Genomic DNA, 16,506 nt, shown 5'->3' with positions numbered 1-16,506 from the left:
AATATTATATAAATAAATAGCACTCCAATGTATCTTACAGATTAATTAATATACACATCAACAAGTTCAAAGTTTTTCTATGCCTGTGGAAGCATTGGTCTTTGAACACTTGTATTGAGACTGGTTGTACTTTAAGTTGTTTTTCTTTAATTTAGGGCCAGACAATGTCCACAGGCATCAGAACAAGATAATCTGTTCCTCAAAATGGTGTACATCTGATCTCCATGTCTCTTCCCTTCTGTCTTCTCCTTGTACTGTGAGATCAGACCACTTCAGCATGAGGGTAGGTGGGACCTCAAGCTGAGATCAGACTTTAAAGTGGAGGAAAAAATGGGCTGGGCTGGGACAAGTGGGCAGAAGAATCAGAGAAAGGGGAAGGAGATAAGAAGCACATTGTTCCTCAGTGTGGGAATGGCTGCAGAATTTCTGTCTTCACCTGAAACTCCTGACTGGATCTGGCATTAAAATGAAGGCAATAGCCCACAGTTCCCTGCACAGATCTCAGAGGAACCTCCAGGGAGATCTGAAAATGCCACCAGGGCATCATGGGACAGTAGTGGAGGACTATCTGAACGACTCTGTTCTGAATCATTGTAGTACAATCTGCACTGGCATTAAAGCAGTGTGGGCTGAATTGGATCAGACTAACAGGGCTACCACTCTGATAGTGGATCAGATTGAACTGGCACCCGGTTGAAAGCATGTTTAATCCAAAAGGTTTCTGGCATGTATGTAAACCAGGTGGGTCTGATGTGTTTTACAAGTGTGCTAAAAGGATCATGTGGTTCTCAGCAAGGTAAATTTATCTAGAGAAGTCAAGTCCTAGACCTTGTGCTATAGGCTAGGGTAGTTGGACTGTTAAGGCCAGGGCAAGAATTTTGAAAAATTTCTGCCTCTTAGTCCACCATTTTCTTTCTAAATGCTACTTCTTTATCAGAATCATAATATTTAAAAAGAAAATAGATAGTTTTTATTGTATTGGTGCAAACTTAGTTATTTCTGATTATGTTGAATGTCCATGGCAAAATAACTGCTCTCTGCAGGAGGCCAGCACGAGCTGCATAGACCTTAGAGGTGAATTTCAGCCGTAGCCCTTTTCATTACTCAAATGTTCAGCTACTGTTTTATCAGTGAACACTGAGACTTGGAGTGGACACTGCCAAGAGCAAGAAAGAGGGGCACTGTCTTCAACCAACTTGAAGAACGTTCACTGCCAGGTCCGTGCTCCTTTCCTTGTTTACTTTAGCTACAGATTCTTCATGTGCTCCCTTGCTCATGGGTGTGCGTTCTCACACTCCAACATACACACGTCTATTTCCATGTCAAATACACCTGTTGGTTTCAATGTCATATATGACATTACATTTTATCCCAGTTACAGTTATTTTAACAGCTTTTTTGTGTTTATGGCTCTATCCTAAACTGATGCACCTAGTCTCTCTCTCTCTCCCAGTCAGTGGCAGCAACATATAACCAAGGATCAACTGTTCTTGCAATCTGTTTAGTTACATTGCACACCTGGTCCTTGTGCTTTGGACAAAGTCAGTTTCCTTTCCCATTACAGCTCTTTCTACAGCTCTGGCACAGACACATCTGTGGCACAAGTGCTAACCTGGGGTGCAACAAGGGCCCTTGAGACATTTGTTTCTTAGCCAGTGCCCTCTGTCCTGCTCTGCTGAGGATGATCCACTCTTGCCAGATGTTCTTAACCAATGTATAGAGATATAGGGCTGGTTATAAATGTTTGCCTTTCTCTCTCAGCCTTAGCAGCTGTACTCAGAAAGCCCTTCTGTTTGTTCCTTTGCAAGGATTTGTCAAAGGCTGGTGTCTTCCTTGCCCACTACCCATAAATACCCTCTGTTCTTTAAAGTGGGCCCTTTGTTTTATTGGTAGCCTTCTATGAAGAGGCAGGGATTTCTCCCCTTCCTAGAAAAGGGCTCTGAAACTCAGGAAGGAGAGAATCCTCCTCGCAGCACGGTAACTGCTGGCTTGCCAGCCGGTAGAGAATGTTGTTGTCCATTCACAGCTAATGATCGCCTAGGGCACCTAGTGATGGAAAATCCGGGAAGGCTGCAGAACTTGCGCAGCGCTGCCCAAAATAATTGTACGGACCCGTTCCACGTGTCAAATTTGTGCAAGAACGTTCTCTCGCCCCCTCTCCTACGCCGGGAAAGGTTTTAATGCCTTTACGTGTTTCAGTAAAGCTAGGAATTTTAAACAGGATATTTGTAACAAGTGCGAAGCTAACCAGCGAGCTCCTCCAATGTGCTAGGCAGGCATGATAAGTCACTTTGCAAGGAACGTGTAATTCACACGTTCTGCGTCTTTTCCTGAACCTTAGCATATGGAAAGACAGACGCCACTAATAAAACTGTAATGGAAGGAAAGATGGGAGCAAGGACCGGGGAGGGACGTTAGCAGGAACCCATGGGTCAGACAAAAAGGCCAATGGCAACTCTCTGACGATGTTCAAGTTAAACCATAAGGCTAAATCTTTCCTGCGTTACCGCAGCCAGTGTAATTCTTTGCAGTACTGGAGCCAGCCGAATTTGGCCCTGAGTCTATTTCCCTCGATATTTTTCTTCTGTCCACAGTTTCTTTAAGCCTCAGCAAGTTAACATTACAAATTGACATGCATCCGAGGAAATGGGTATTCATCCAGGAAAGCTCATGCTCCAATACGTCTGTTAGTCTATAAGGTGCCACAGGACTCTTTGCTGCTTTTACAGATCCAGACTAACACGGCTACCCCTCTGATACATTACAAATTAGAAGACCCACGGCCACCCTATAGCACTTCCCTGAAATGATCCAGTGGCCTAGGTTTTTTTCCCCCATCATAATCCGTAAAAAACATTAGATTTTCAGTGATGCCCTATCGAGATAATCAATCAACAACCAGAGAAGTCCAGTCTGTGGACATTATATCTGCTTGCCTGAGTTGCATAGCAATAAGCAGCTAAAGGAACATGCTGTTATCCTTTGATGTGTGACATTGTCTATGAGGAAAGCCAAACTACTGTCTGTGCATGGAATCTTTTCAAAGGAAGAGTTTTGATTGTACCAGTTCCTTGTTTAGGGAGCTAAGAGTAGGAAGGATACATAAAGTAGCAAGCTCGGGCTACCTCAAAGGTATTTATTTTAATTATCTTTTGGCTGCAACTTCCACCGTTCTTCTTTGTATTATCGCTGCTAAAGTTTACTTGCAGAATTAACTCTAATTATTTTTGTCTTTGTTCTCCACTGTGCCTGTGTTACTTTTGTAACATGTGTCTTTTTCAGTAACCATCCCTCAGATCCCTGTATTTACTTTATCTCGAGTTAATTCTGAGTGGAAGAGGACAGTGTATACATTGACCCTCTGGGTGCTTTTCTTTTTTTCAGTCAGTGATTTCTGCAACCAGTTCAATACTCTGTAATCGGATGGGGTCTGATTCTTCTCCCACAGAGATCTAAATCCGAGTGACATCATTCAAGGCAATGGAGTCACTCCAGTGTAGAAATTGGTGTGAAGAGACTCAGGCCTTCAATCTCACAGGAACCGGAACAGACCTCTTCTCCAGTTTGGCTAGTTTAAATTTTAAACGAGGTTGAGAATGTTTACAGATTTGAAACAGCTGCTGGTCTTGCTTTGGCTTGCCTGCTAAAATGTGCCGATCTCCTCCTTTTAATCTGTTTCATATTCACAAATTAAGCACTTAGTTTAAACAATAAATCATTAGGCAGTTTACCAGACTAGCGTGAGACAAACAAGTGAAAAGGGAAAACACTCTCCTAAAAGTATATTAAAGGTAACTGGAAAGACGCGTTTGAAAAACCCTGCCTGCATTCCCGTGGGTATATAATGCACAGAGCAAATCCTGTACATTCTGACATCCTGCCAAGCAACACTTTCCCGCGTCCCTTGGACGGCGCTTGTTCTAAGAAAACTGTAAACTAAGAAAATCTGGCTGAGCCAGACAGTTGTCCCCCGCTTAAAGCAGGCTCCATTAATTTAGAAGATCCCAGTCTCCTGCTTTGTTTGTCCAGGTATTGTCTCCCCAGGATTGTTATACCTGAAATGTGCTATCCAAGCAGCAGGCTGGAAATAATGACTCACTCGAAATGCGCGATAACCTCGCATTACACATTCACATCAGATCGGCCTATTTGTTTTTTTCTTCTCTGCAAAAGTGCAGCCTTTTCTCAATATTTCATGACATTGCTGCATGTTCCCCTCTGTGGTTTGCATCTGAGGCGCTTCCTGATGCCCGGGGACTCCTGTACAGCAATTGTCGAATCGATTAGCTCCGCTCTTAAAGGAGCCCGAGAGGAGACAGAAAGTGAACAGCGAATTTCTCTCTGGAAAGAGCTCCTGTTAAGAGACCTCCTTTCAAGCCTGCTTGCCGGGATAGCAGCGCATCTTCTGGACTTTTCAAAGTTCCCTGTGTAGGAAAAGCTTTGAAGCAGAGACGCAGTGGTTTACTCCGGGAGCCAAGCTCACGTTTGGCTGCCTGGCCACAATACAAAGGCTGCCAGCCAATGTGCTGGGAGGAGGACAAGCTAGGAAAGGGATCAGATTTTCACCTCAGTACATGTTCTTCCATTATCCGAGTCAAACCCTGGCTGTACAGACTGGGGCGCATCTTTTACACTGCAAGAGTACGTAAAAAGACGGGACCTCGAGCCGAAACGCAGCCTAGGATGGTGACTGCGATTTCCCACAGGCTCCGTGATTTCCCAAACCCCCTTCGAAGTGGACTCCGGGCAGCCTACTTTACCTGGCCGAGGTGAAGAGCTGAAATGCTGTAGTTTACCTGAGCTACAATCCCGCCTGGGGAGAGATGTGCAGTAGGCCAGTCTCAGCCTAGCTCCATTTACAGGTAACCCTGGGTTCTCCTCCCGGCACTGATGGCAAATGTCAAGGGCAGGCGCCCAGCACCATTAGGTTTGTAAAGCTGAATACTGATTTCCGTTTGCAATCAAATATGTGCTTGAGCTGTCCGCCAGCAGTAACTCCAGGGTTTGCGTGGAAGTGGGACTTACTCCTAATCAGGATAACTAACCTCTGCTAGTCTGGGAGCTGGTTTAAAGGCGCGAAAAAGTCTAAGCCGGTGTACCTATCTGAGCCATCTGAAATTATAACGCCCCTCCTCCCGCCGCACAAGCCATGATAACAGCCTCATGTAATACTTTTTAAATATTTACCACATAGTTCCACGGTAACGTTATCCATCTAGCTCAAGGACGGGTATTTCCAGAAATCTGTCAATAACCAGGGAGCCCTACCCCAAGGCCCGAGACAAAAGACCAGTGGCAATACTCTGTCTGCAAACGCAGAGGTTGCGGAAACTATTTCAACAGAGACTTTTTTTTTCCCCCTAAGGGCTCCGTGCCCGGTTAGCCTTTTAACACCGCACTTTCTAGTTCAATCCTGACTCCGGCACGCCAAGCACTCCGAAGGCAAATACTGTACATCGTTCCCAGCCCCGACTGAAAAACATTAAAGGGAGGGATGGAGAGATCGGAGGGGGTCGGAACAACAGAGAGGGAACGGGAGGGAGCGAATGCAGATTTAAAGGGACTCACATGAAAGAGAGCAACACAGACCTGTGAGCATCCGCCTTGTGAAATTTGATGAGATCTCTTTGCGAAGAGGCGCTGTCACAGGCTATTTATCTCTCGCCAGAGTGGAGGCTCCGGTTCCCACATCGCCTGTGAGTAACAATGGCAGCGATCAGCAGCTTTTCACGCGCTTCAATGAATGAATGGATTGCGGAAGATGCCTGTGCGCCGCTCAGATGGCTTGACTGATTCATCCCTTTCGTACAGCGCCAGCTCGCTACTGCCTCTCTGCCAAGGGGTCTGATCCGTTTGCCTGCACACACACCCCCACCCCGGCCCAATTTTCGAATTTCTTTGACTTTGGAAGTCTGCCAGAAATGTCGGTGTGGCTGAAGCTTGACACAGCGATCGCAACCCGGACTGCTTTCCACCCTCACCCCCTCCACCTCCCAGCCCGCGCCCCTACGTTAACTTTAAACTAGTCTGGCCATTTTTCAGTTTGAAAAGAAGAGGAAAGTGCAGGTCGTTGGATCATACTGTGGACAGGTGCAGTGTTTTTCACTGGAAACGACAGATATTGGGGTTTGGAAAGCATTTGCGGCACAGTGCCTTGGGCTGCTTTCCCGCCAGACATTATTTCTTTAATCCGCGGGGTTGTTGTCTGGGTGCACTGGAGAGCGAAGAGTTATACCGACTGTTTTGTAGCTGGGGGTATGCATGGACCAATGACAACAAGAGGCGAAGAAGCCCTTACAAACTTTGTCGTCAATAATCCACAAACCAAAGATTCGACAATACACATGGTGGTCCATAGCGATGGTCCTCGGCTCTAAAATACGTGTAATAAGCTGTTAATTTACAGTAACTATTTTTTCTTTACATAACATTAACTAGTTGGTGCCTTTAAGGTCACCTAAGCATTCTTTTCCTCTGGGAAATGGGATCTGACTTAAACCACTACATCAATAAAAGTAAGTTGCTATGGAGCCCCACCAGTCCCGTTAAAGGCGGAAGGTACATGACAAGGTGGATGAGGTAATATATCTTGTATTGGACCAACTTTTGCTGGGGAAAGAAACAAGCTTCGGAGCTTACACAGTGAGGGCAGACAATGGAAGATCCCAGCAGCATCCGTCTCAGAGAACAGTAGATGAAATCCAATAGTTATTGGCTTGGACGGATTTAAATGAGGCCCTCCCCTTTTATATTCAGATAGCATGTTCATTTTATTCACCATCAAAACTTGGGGTTCCTCTTCTGAGCCCAGCGTATCACTTTCAAACGTCCTGCCCATTTTCTGCTGAGTTTTATCATCCCCTGGGCCTTGTGGCTGGTTAAAGGAGTGTACAGCGATTAGGCCCCTATGGTGGGAGTCTGGTGATCAAATGCTGTCTGTTTAATTAAACTGAATCCTCTGTGGACACAGATTGAGTTGTAGTTCACTTTGACACTCCTGTGACTGAGCCGCCTCTCTCTGCCCTTTCTTGATGGAGGGGGAGAAGAGGAGATGCAGATGAGAAAGAGACACATCAAGAATCCAGGGACAGGGGATCGGTTACAACTATGAAACAAGGACGCCTCAGCACATTTTCTATTCTGCATTTCCAGCACAAGGAAAGCTAATTCCTCCGCTGAGGGTCTCAGTCAAGCAGTTATTTGACACACACTATGCATGGAAGACCAAACACTATTCTCAGTGCAGCCATTAGTTTTCGGCTGGCAAAGGTTTTGATTCAGGTGAATTATGCTGATTTCCGAACGTTCATGTTCAAGAACAAAAAAAGGAGGGGAGTGTAACTTTTTCAGACAGATCTCCCCGGTACAACTCTCCTGCTGGAAGCTCTGTGTAACGTATCCCCTTCCCCCCGGCACACACTTTGCCAGATACCCCCCCCCCCCCCGCTTGTTTCCTTCCTCTCTGCCTCCTCCTCCACTCCCCGCTTTGTGCTTCCCTGCAGCTCTGCTCCGCGTGTGCTGGTGGCCACAGGGTGAAACTGACTAAAATCTAGAGCTCGCCAGCGCTCTGCGGCAGGCGCTAGCTTCACAGATCGCAATTCTAGTCACTTTCACTCGGCGGCTAGCAGCGCCGAGCCAGCCAGCCAGCCAGCCAACCAGCAGAGCAGCGGGGAAACACTACCTAGCGGGTGAGAGACATAACATGGAGAGGGGAGAGTCACCGAGACAACATGGAGGGGGGAGGAGGGAAGAGACCATATGGAGCAGGAGCGGGAGGGAGGCGACATGGAGAGAGCGAGAAAGAGAGCACAGGAACGGAACGGAGAGCGAGGCAACATGGAGGGAAGGGGGGGGGCTGAGCAACAGCACCGGAGGAGAGAGCGGAGCACGAATTGCCAGGGAGAGCGTCAGGCTCAGGAAAGTTTCAGAAGTAGTCTACGTGCCTCCTGATCTTGGGAGGATGGTGACTCCGGTTGCGCCGTGGTGGCTGCAGATTTAAAATGATCTGGGGGCCTCAGCCAGGCTCACTGTTCTCAGAAAGGAGGAGTGTTTTTGTCCCGTTCCCCCCACACACCCTGCTGTTCCCCAAATACAGCCTTTCATCTCCCCCCTCCCCAACCTCATGGAGAATTTTTTCACTTCCTGGCCTGTTTCCAACTGTTGTTTCCTGACAGAAACATAACAATCAAGTGAGAGTCTTGACTTGTAATTTGCACAATATCTTCAAACCCAGGAGTTCAACTTTACATCACATTTAATACAAATATTAAAAAAATCAATACATCAAGGGGATTGTTAATGAAATAGTGTGCAGGCACCAGATAGAAGTTCTGCAGGAAACGTGTCTAATTTAGTAAAGCTGAATAGAGTGTTGTTTTTTAATTATTCTGTTAAATCGAATCAAAATATATTGGCATGTCCTTACAGCAGAACAGAAATCTGAATAACTTGACTTATCCTTGCACAGGAAAATGACATCAGAACAGGAATCAGAACATATTAAAAAATCAGAATGCTGTTCTAAATCGCAATACAGGGATTAGACAGTATTTACTTAATTTTACAAGAAAAAGAAGTGCAGAATCCTGCTACATTGGCATACATGGACACCAGAGGTAGAATCCAGATTTTATAAAAGATAGTCACATAAAATCTCGGTGTATGCTCGTTCCTACCCTCTCATCCACAATCTCATCATCTGCTATTTAACTGCTGCAACCTCCCAATCTCTGGCCTTGACAAACTCAATAATACCGCTTGCTCAAATCCATTCAAAATGCTGCAAATGATTATTTCTTTAGCTCTAGCTTAGACCATGTCTGACCTCCCTTTGCGTCTCTCACTCTCACCTTTCTCCAGCCCATCAACCATAAACCATTTTCATTTTCAAAGTTTTTCATGGCCTATTCCCACCAAATATCGTCTCTCAGACCCTATGGAGATTTTCTCCAATACCTTCATGATAGCAGCCTTCACTGCCCACTTCTTCAAATTTCAAACAAGCATCTTTGTGCTTTTTCCCATGCTATCCTTCTCCCTTGGAAAGAGCTCCCCCTAAACATCTGCAAAGCTATCTCATCCTTTTCTTTCAAAGCCCTCCTTAAAATTTTCTTTTGCCAGTGAAGCCAACAAAAAACTTGACAACAGTTTAGGCTACTGGTGAGCAGCTACTCCTGCCAGCCATACTGACCAATATTGTCTCATTGTTTTCTTGTGCTCCCCCTGACTGTTTTACCCAGCTGTTGCCTCTTGTCTTCTGCTTAGTTTGTAAACTCTTTGGGGCAGGGACTTTTTTTTGGTTCTGTGCTTGTGCAGCGCCCAGCACAGTGAGGTTTTTGTTCCCTGGCTGGGAATCCTGGGTACTACTCCCACACAAAAAATAACAACTAAGGGAATACTGAAGTCATGGGCTCCTAGCACACTTTTAAATAATCCCTCTGAGAGCCCAGGATACACAAGTTAGCGCTCGCTTGATCAAAACATTATAACACTTTAAAAATAGCTGAATATTGAAATTTAAGGCATAATTTGAACAGCATAACTACAGAGCACTGTATATCTGGAAGTGTAAGGCACAAAACAGTTACCTTAATATTGCACTTATCAAATAACTTCTGAGTACATGTAAATAAACATGCGGCATTTTTCATCATAACATAATACGCTGCTATCAAACTATAATGTAATATATTACCAATCCGGCCAAGCTACAGTACTCATGCTAATAAACTTCAAATCCATACTGATCGACTTAGGAAATAGCTTTAAAAAAACACCATCACCAACACACGGTTACTGGGTTTCTCTGCCCTCAGAACAATTTTTTCAAACGCTTGCTCAGCAACTTTGGAGATTGAGAAAACATGTTAGTAAAATGATTGCTACATTTCTGAAGTATTTACCAAGCACAGGCACAGTTCTCTGTACTCTAGCAGTAGTTTCTCTCATTGTTTCCCAATGCAAAGTAGAAACTTGTAAATGGAATGGTTATAATGTTATGGTTCTCGTGTGGTCCAAAAAGTGAAACACAAGGTTTATCGCGGTCACTACCGATTCATATCCCCTGGGCTCATGGGACCAGATACCTCCATGCGTACAGAGCATGATAATAAGACTGCTACGGATCTCTTCTGATTCCATATTTACTGGTTTAGTAAACGACTACAGGAAGTTTTGAACGTGCATACGTGTCAGAACAAAGGACACCTTATTTCCCGTTTGAGACAAATTCGCTTCGGCTTAGCAATCAGTGTCACGATGTGCCATGATGGAGCGAGATTCCAGAGCCGGATCGGTAGCTCTGCCAGCTAAGCGAACGATTCCAGCACTGCCGTTCCTTGACAGCCGGAGTGCGCAGGCGCAAAATTGCACAGGCATAAGAAGGGAATTTTGTACCAGCTCCTTATCGCCAGTAGCTTGCATTAAACTACAGACTTTGACTTCTGCTTTTCTTGCACTGTACAGTCATTTCCCTCTCTGGATTAACACCCCTGCATGTATAGGTCGCTAGCTATATGAGACTGCAGTCTCGGTGGGTACGCTCGTTGTAACACCATGTTAATTTGCTATGCCAGGAACAACAGTGGTAACCGGTTTGATATAGAAAACTTTTATTCCGATCTTAACTTGCAGCTAGTCCCCCCACCCACCCCACCACCTGGGGCCATTACAGAAGGCTGCCAAGCACACGGAGCTTTTCTTTTCTACCAACAAAGCAATGTTTATTAAAGTATTCACAAGTATTTTCATTTATTTTTGACATATATTATCGAACATAAGGTTCGTGGGTGCACTGGTGAAACAGGGGAGATCGCTATGTTGCTGTTATAAACGTTACAGACACGGCTAATGTTATGTGCATGAAACCCTCTTCCCTGTAGTTCCATAACAAATCTGTTATGACTCTAGGTTTATAACATGGTTTTACTAGGTTATTTCCCCGACCAGTCAAATTATTTCCTGCCATTATGTTGTTGCCTTCTTGGTGCTTCTCGGGCTGGGGGTTGCAGCAGGGAATTGTGTGTGAGAGAGAGAGATGGAGATTTGGTGGCTGTTTCTTCCCTTGAAAGGCATTGACGTTACAAGCAGCTAACAAGTTGCTCATTATGGGCTGGAGGGAGGGGGCATATACAAGGCTAAATGATTGCGATCTGGAAAATTCAACAAGCAGCTGATCCAATTAGCAGAACCAACCAAGAAACAAGAGAAGCCCTAAAACAGAGAGGGTTAATGCCATCCTGCAGGAAAGGAAGGAGTGTGTGGGGGTGGGGGGTGCAGGACCAGTGCCGAAGCTTTGGGACATCCCAGTCGATTCTCCTCGCTGCCAGTGCCAGTTTAGAGAGAAGAGCTGCAGCCACCGTTTGCCATCCCCTGCTTCTCAAGCCCATGGTTTGGTAAAGGCTCTGCTGCAGCTGAAAGCACCGCTTATAAGGCACAATACTTAATTGAATCTTAGCGTCGTAAATTGGCAGGTCTCTAATTCAACTGTGTCACAAAGTCACCCAGCACCCTCACCTCCCAAGGCAGCACAGACTATGCTCCGGGGGTCACGGGGGAGGAGCAGGATTTAGGGGGGGGAAGTGTGTTTGGGAGGGGAGGGATGGGGTGCGGGCGTGCTTCTGAAACATGCAATGTATCCGCCCACTCCAGCAAGCATGCTGCCACATAGTGATACAAGCATTAAATCAGACATTTGCCTCTAGAGAAAGAGCCCAGGGCGATGGCCTTTGACCTGCTGTACTCTCAGCTACCTGACCCTTGTCATTTCGCGCTGTAGCCTGAGCTCTTCCAGCTCCGTGCAAGGGTCCTGTGTCAGATGTGACCTCTTTAAGAGGTGCTCTTCTCAGATAATGCCAACAGCGGCCTCCTTTCCGTCTCAGATGGGAAGATCGAAAAGTCGACCACACCAGGCTGCTTTTCGAGCAAATACAATAATCAGGGATCTTGAAATAACTGTGCGGTTCCTGAGTTTCCAGCAATACCTCTTAACGGCACTCTCAGTACACAGTCTCTCTCTGTGCGAGCTGGGAAAATCACGCAGACACGAGCGCGTTCCGCCCTCTTTAGGGCTCGCTGGCTGCGCTTACAGTTATTGCATTACTCTGGGGTAAGCCTTTTATTGTACCCAAGCTTCTCTTATCAAAAAAAACCCGCTTACAAGCACCCAGTTTAGAAGTGTCTTTCCCAGTAAGTGAAGGCTGCCGCCCTGCCAGGGTTATAAAGAGAGCGCAGTATAGCCACCTCTCTGAAAGTAGGCTCTGTGGGCGGCCATTGGAAAAGGCTTGAGCATCTATTTTGGAGAACACCACTCTTCTTTTAGCTATCGCGGAGGGAAAGCTGCTGTGTGGCATGCGGCTCTTGGGAGAATGCTGGCGAGAGATTTGGTGGGGGCGGCGGGGACATAAGGCACAGAAAGAGAGAGAAAGAGACGGAGTCCTTGAGCTACCCACAAAGTGGCGCCTACCCACCCAGCGTTCAGACGATAAGCTTCCTGCCCGCAGCAAAAGGGCAGACGTGGATGCAACGGACAGGCTAGAATGGCCAGGAGAAAATTCAGACGGCAGACAATGGTATTACACACCAATGTACACAGGCAAACATAAGCCTGCGCCTCCTCCACCCAACACACACTTACAGGTCCAGGTACATGCCACACACACGTTCTATGTATAATACACCGCCATACACACACGTGTCCATACACATGGCGCATATATACGCAGACCCCCCCCTGGCACTACCCCCACCCCCCAGTACCATAGACACAGAACCTTATCCCCACCGGACACACAGAGATCAAAGCTGTCAGTTCCCACAATTAAAACAAATCGCTGCTCCGGTTCTTTCTCAATATACTTGGTCTACTGAAAAAGAAAATTAACGGCTTAGAGGAAATCGCCATTTTAGCAAACAAATCCAAGGGCTTCGCTGCTTGGCACCCTATTGTATCCAAGGTGCAGGAATCCTCCTTCAGTTCTGCTAGCCGTTGGAGGTGTCTGAAGAGGCGACATGGTTGAATGGAATTCCCCCCATTAGAATGGCTAGGACTTACAGACCAATTGAAGATGTATTTACTTTGTCCCCTCTCCCCCCCGTGCTTGCTTGAACCACATAAATGCACTTTTTAAAAATGAAAAGCAGTGCGCTGTAAATGTTCCTGCTTTCCCCCTGCCTTCTCTTTAGCGCTGTCAATACCATTGTTAGCGAGCAGCGAGGCTAGCTAGCCGGGTGTAAGTAATTAGTTTGATATGTCCAACGTGAACCTTAGTGACATTGTTAAGGAGGTGAAAGCTTGATTCTTATAGGACCAAAATGCTGGGCTTTCGCTTTCACTCAGGATGTGTGTAACACAGAGAGTCCTTTCTCGGCTCGCCGCATTTTAACTTCCTCTAAATCTCTTTCTTGCTCAGAAAACAGCAACGAGAGACCGAGAGGAAACACGCTGCTGCTGTGCAAAATGTGGACCATGTGTGGGAACTATTTACTCAGAGCGTAACTGCAAGCACCAGGCGAGGAGGCTGGGACGTCTGTGGGTGGGGGTTCATTTTTTCCCTTAAGGCCAAAAATGCAGAGTGTGTGTAATCGTGCTTTTAAAAGACTTCGCTTCGGCTGCGTGTTGTTTTGTATCACAAGGACTTAGAGATCCGCCTTTGTGCTCCCCACGCGTTGTGGGGAAGGGTTCAAACAACAAAACCTTTCCAGTCCTGCAAGGGAGCAGCAGAGTCGCAGGACTGGAAGCTCCGCTGCTTGTCCAATTGGCTGCTGTGCGATATTAAAAATAAGTAATAACTATAACAATCCCCAGCCTTTCCTTTTCATAGATTTCATGTGGATGTAGCAGGAAGCGCCTCTGGCCTTGAAGCAGCCCCTGTCCTCCCCCCCCCCCCTTTCCCGGGGAGTGAGAAAAAAAGGTCTGCAGCTGACAAATATTATCCATTCTTTTCATCGATCGGAGGGTATACAGATGTGATAGCTTGATGCGCGCTGCAAACCGGCTGATCCATCGTTTTCGCTTCTCTCGGAGACTCTGGTTCGTCCCCTCCTCCTCCCCCCTTTGTTCGCCTCCCCTTTCCCTCTCTTTAAATAGATTTCAAGGCGCTGCGCTGCCTGTTGGAGAGCAGCTGCTGAGCTCTCCAGAGAGAGAGAGAGAGAGAGCAAGAGCGAGCGAGCGCTTGCTTCCCTGTCAATAACCTCCCCCTTCTCCGATTTCCAAACAGAAAACAAGCCTCAGCACTAGCAACCTGCGCTCTGCCTCCAGGAAGGAGCTAACCAGAGCCACTCCATGCGTTCCACCCCATCGTAAAACCCAAGCTCGCGTTAAAGGGGCAACTTAGTGGCACCCGCAGCCAGCGGCCTTTTAAAATGGTTATTTGTAGGTAGCAGCTTCCCGTGACTTCGGGCTCAATGGCTACCGAAGGGAGCCAATGAACGGGCTGGTTGTGTGCCGCGAAAGAGTTAACCTTCCCCTCCGCTACCCTCCTCTCTCGCTAGAGACTAAGCTGTCGCACGAAGCGTTTCTGGGGAGGAAGGATTTAACCAGGCCTCGCGCTATGGCTACCGCCACCCTGTCTGTCGCTTAAATTATGACCCTCCCTCGGTCTCCTGTGCGGGCAGTCCGACTCCTAACAGGCAGTTGCAATTAGTTTTCGAAAGGTTAGCCAAGGGCTCGAGCTCTGGCAGACGGGAGGCATTACGAAACCGTCTTTGTAGCTGCACTTACATACAAATTTTCCCTGAGCGCAGCAAGGCAGGACTAGGATTAAGGGGCTCTTACTATGAAAACGTGGAGAACCTGCACAGTAATTTCTGCTGAGTCAATGCAGGGCTTGCATTAAACGTGTTCCCTACTTTGCTTTGGGGGGGCGGGGAAGGGAAAAGAGAGGGATTCAAAATCACCTGTCACTCCAGGTCCCTCCCAGTTATCGGCCAGTGTGTTATGGTGCAACCCCTCTTCAGAGCTGCTTGGGCGAAAATGTAGTGGGAGGAACGAAAGTGTTACCCGGAGAGATGTTGTGACAGATGCTTGTCCTACGCGGGCTTGTGAGGGAAGGAGTTAAAGGCAGGCTATATACATCGAGCTGTTCCCTTCCGCGGCCGGCTGTCTGAAGGAGCTGCTGCTAGAAGCCGTCCATCAGCAACCAGTCCAACCTGCCAGTGATAATGTGCGATCAACACCAAATCACCCCCGCCAGGCACGATCCATCATCGCTGCAATGCAACGGGCCCTTGTATGGATGTGCCTGCACCGGGGCGGGGACAGGAGGCTGCAGCATACACCAGAATTGAAATTGCAACATCTCCTGCTCTCTGCATGCAAAGGCCTGCGAGCAGCCAGCCCCCCAGGTCCCACCCGGCCAGGGAACGCGCGGGCCTCATCCGCCAGCCATGCACACACACACACCCCTAGCCCCGCGGCTGACTCCTACCTCCGCCGGCTGCCAGCCACGGCTCCCCTCCCCCTGCTCTTCCCGGGCTAGCCTGACTGGCGGAAAATTAATAATTAATCGGGTGAAATTGATTAAAGGGCTTGGAGCGCAGGGGCTTGGGCAGGAGAAGAATAATAGTTATTTTTACAGCTCCGGATCCTCCTCCCCCGAGGAGCCCCCACCCCTGCAAGGGCCCCGGGCTACGGTGCCTACTCCGCGCTCTGGCAGGGGCAGACCCGCCACGTCCCCTCGCCCCCCCAGGAAGGGGGAGGCGGCGGCGGCTGGCCCCTGCTGCTCCCAGCCCCGAAAGCATGGCTGCGCCGGGAGCTGCAGCAGCAGCAGGGGTAGAGGCCGGCCCCGGGTCTAGCTAGCATGTGTGCAAAGCCGGGTCCTCACCGGAGCCGCCCGAGGGCGGTGCTCAGCCCCACCAGGCCGGCCCCTTCCCCCCGCCGCGCTCCTAGTCGGGCCAGTCACGGCTCCAGCCGAACCCAGCCGGCGGGTGGAGGGTTAAGCAGCGAGGGGGGCCCGGCTGTGTCAGACCGAAACCGCCCGGCGCACCTGGGCTCAGCTCGGCAGCCAGCCTCCCCCCTGCTGCCGCTCGGTGCCTGCCTGCCCCGTATCTCGGCTCCATCTCTGCAGCGGCGGCGGGAGCCAGTGCTTCCCCTTCCAGTTCCCTCCGCGCGGCTCCTGCGCGCACTCGAACCCCAGTGACCCAGATAAGAGCCTCACCCGCCCCCTTCCACCTCCGGGCGGCTCCCTACCAGCCAGCCCCGGCAGCTCTCGCTTCCTCGCCGGAGCCCCAGCGCCGCGGCCCGCGCTTCGCACAGCATGTGCGGCTGGGGCTTTTGTTCGCGGCCCGGGATCTGCAGGCCGGGGCCAGGCTATGTTCAGAGCCAGGTCAGGAGTCCTCTGGGCCCTGTCTGCTCAATGCTAGGCGTGGGCCCTGTTAGCTTGTGTCTGAGTGTCAAACCGCCCTGGGCTTGCCAAGGGAGTGGCGCTTTCGACACTTGTGTTTGTTTTATGTAATAAAGCATAACAATGAATCGTGCCTTGCCTCGCTGGGCAGAGCAGAAATCCAGAG

This window comes from Chelonoidis abingdonii, chromosome 1, assembly GCF_003597395.2.
Source record: "Chelonoidis abingdonii isolate Lonesome George chromosome 1, CheloAbing_2.0, whole genome shotgun sequence".
Lineage (NCBI taxonomy): Eukaryota > Metazoa > Chordata > Testudines > Testudinidae > Chelonoidis > Chelonoidis abingdonii.
The sequence above is the reverse complement of the archived record's forward strand: the minus strand, read 5'-3'. Positions refer to the sequence as shown.